Here is a 2,500-nt window from a genome sequence, read left to right on the forward strand (position 1 = left end):
TGAGTCAAATTAAGCCGCAGGCTCCACTCCTGGTGGTGCCCTTCCGTCAATTCCTTTAAGTTTCAGCTTTGCAACCATACTTCCCCCGGAACCCAAAGACTTTGGTTTCCCGAAAGCTGCCGGAGAGGTCGTCAAAGTAACGCCCCCCGATCGCTAGTTGGCATCGTTTATAGTCAGAACTAGGACGGTATCTGATCGTCTTCGAACCTCTGACTTTCGCTCTTGATTAAAGAAAACATTCTTGGCAAATGCTTTCGCAGTTGTTCGTCTTGCGCCGATCCAAGAATTTCACCTCTAGCGGCACAGTACGAATGCCCCCGTCCGTCCCTCTTAATCATTACCTCGCGCTCCGAAAACCAACAAAATAGAACCGAGGTCCTATTCCATTATTCCATGCACCATTATTCAGGCGAACCGCCTGCTTTGAACACTCTAATTTTTTCAAAGTAAACGTTCCGGCCGCCGCCAACACTCAGTCAAGAGCACCGACGGTGAACCGAAGGTGAGGCCGGGCACGCCAGTACACGCCTTGCGACGGACCGACGGCCCGAGCCCAAAATCCAACTACGAGCTTTTTAACCGCAACAACTTAAATATACACTTTTGGAGCTGGAATTACCGCGGCTGCTGGCACCAGACTTGCCCTCCAATGGATACTCGTTAAAAGTTTTAGAGTGTACTCATTCCAATTACAGGGCCTCGTTAGAGTCCTGCATTGTTATTTTTCGTCACTACCTCCCCGCGTCGGGAATGGGTAATTTGCGCGCCTGCTGCCTTCCTTGGAAGTGGTAGCCGTTTCTCAGGCTCCCTCTCCGGAATCGAACCCTGATTCCCCGTCACCCGTAAGAACCTCGGTAGGCAGATACCGTACCGACGAAAGTTGATAGGGCAGACACTTGAATGATTTGTCGCCGGTGCAAGACCGTGCGATCCGCAAAGTTATCCAGAGTCACCAACGAGCACGGGCCGAGGCCCGGTCGGTTTTTGGTCTGATAAATGCACGCCTCCGTGAGTCGGCGCTTTTCGCATGTATTAGCTCTAGAATTACCACAGTTATCCAAGTAACACGTACGATCAAATGAACCATAACTGATTTAATGAGCCATTCGCAGTTTCACTGTACGAGAGCTCGTACTTACACTTGCATGGCTTAATCTTTGAGACAAGCATATGACTACTGGCAGGATCAACCAGGTAGCTATTCGCAGCAAACGAGGCTGCTGCGGACGACGGGCGCCCCGCGTTTCTTTTCACACGTTCTCCGTGTACATCGCTACTCAAACACTACGCTCGCGGCTTGCACGAGCTCCGAAAACCGTCAATTCCGGACGCTGCCCGGCGATTCGAGTGCAATACTCGCGCCGAGGCACGCCGATAGCTTGCCACTGGATCCGACAGACCGCTCAAAACCCCGGCTAAGCATGGGCGACCGCGCGAACAGCATTACATCTGCCCATCGTGCCCGACGCCAACCGAGATCGATTCTGCTTCGATTCGCACTCGCGCGCGCATTCGCTCACACGACTGCCTGCTCCCTCATAGTAGTCACAGAATCCTGCATCGCCATGGTACCCCAGAACGGCCTCGGGATCGCGCGAGCTCGCGGCCGGATTTGGAGTTTGGGAAGGTGCGTGGCCGCTTGCCGTGGCCGCCGAACCGCGCCCCGGCCGGGCACTGCGCGCAACTCGAACGTTTGGACTCTGAAAATATTTCCCAACGTTTGGACTTTAACTTTTTGTCGAGACTTGAAAAAATTTCAGAGTCCAAACATCGACCCGCGGCAAAAACTTTTCCGAGGTCGAAAAATCCGCGCTCGGTCAAGAGAATATGCGCGGCCTGGGCGTTTGGACTCTAACATTTTTTTGGAGTGGATGGGAAAAATTTTCAGAGTCCACAACACCGACCCGCGCGTGATGCTCTCCCGAGTTCGGAAAATCCGCGCCAGGTGAAAGCTATGCGCGCGACCTGGTCGTTTGGACTCTAAAAAATTTTCAAGTCTCATCACACCAACAAAAAGTTAAAGTCCAAACACCGACTCGCGGCTAAAGCTCTTCCGACTTGGGAAAATCCGCGGCGGGTGAGGGCTATCCGCGCGACCTGGGCGTTTGGACTTTAACATTTTTTTGGTGTGAATCGACTTGATAAAATTAATCTAATGCCATACAGTGTCAAAGTGCACAATTTTAATCGATATAATCATAACAATATATGTCATACAACAAAATCATCAAATGATCATCAAGCAGCATTGCAAAGCTACGTGAGTCAATGCAAGGCAATGACAACGTATTTATCAATTAAAGTTATTTAATTGTACAAAGTTATTGTTAAATTATAAAATAAAATTAAATTAAATGAAATTAAATTGAAGAGCTCAATTACGACAATGTAACAGAGTGTCATACAAAATATATTGAATCACACACGTCCAAACGCTAAAGAAATATATCAAATGCACTCACCTGCCAGTCACCGTTTTGGGTAACTCAGAATAGACCGT

The 2,500-nt window shown here is 49.4% G+C and overlaps 1 non-coding gene across 1 annotated transcript in view; it reads right to left on the reverse strand.

The window, feature by feature from the left end:
- Positions 1 to 1,197, reverse strand: part of LOC143472873 (small subunit ribosomal RNA) — a 1,810-nt gene extending 613 nt beyond the window's left edge. Inside the window, exon 1 of the ribosomal RNA XR_013120180.1 lies at positions 1 to 1,197. This exon is cut by the window's left edge and continues 613 nt beyond it. This is a non-coding gene — a ribosomal RNA (small subunit ribosomal RNA).
- Positions 1,198 to 2,500: the final 1,303 nt, after the last annotated feature.

Source organism: Clavelina lepadiformis, unplaced genomic scaffold (assembly GCF_947623445.1).
Source record: "Clavelina lepadiformis unplaced genomic scaffold, kaClaLepa1.1 scaffold_171, whole genome shotgun sequence".
NCBI lineage: Eukaryota > Metazoa > Chordata > Ascidiacea > Aplousobranchia > Clavelinidae > Clavelina > Clavelina lepadiformis.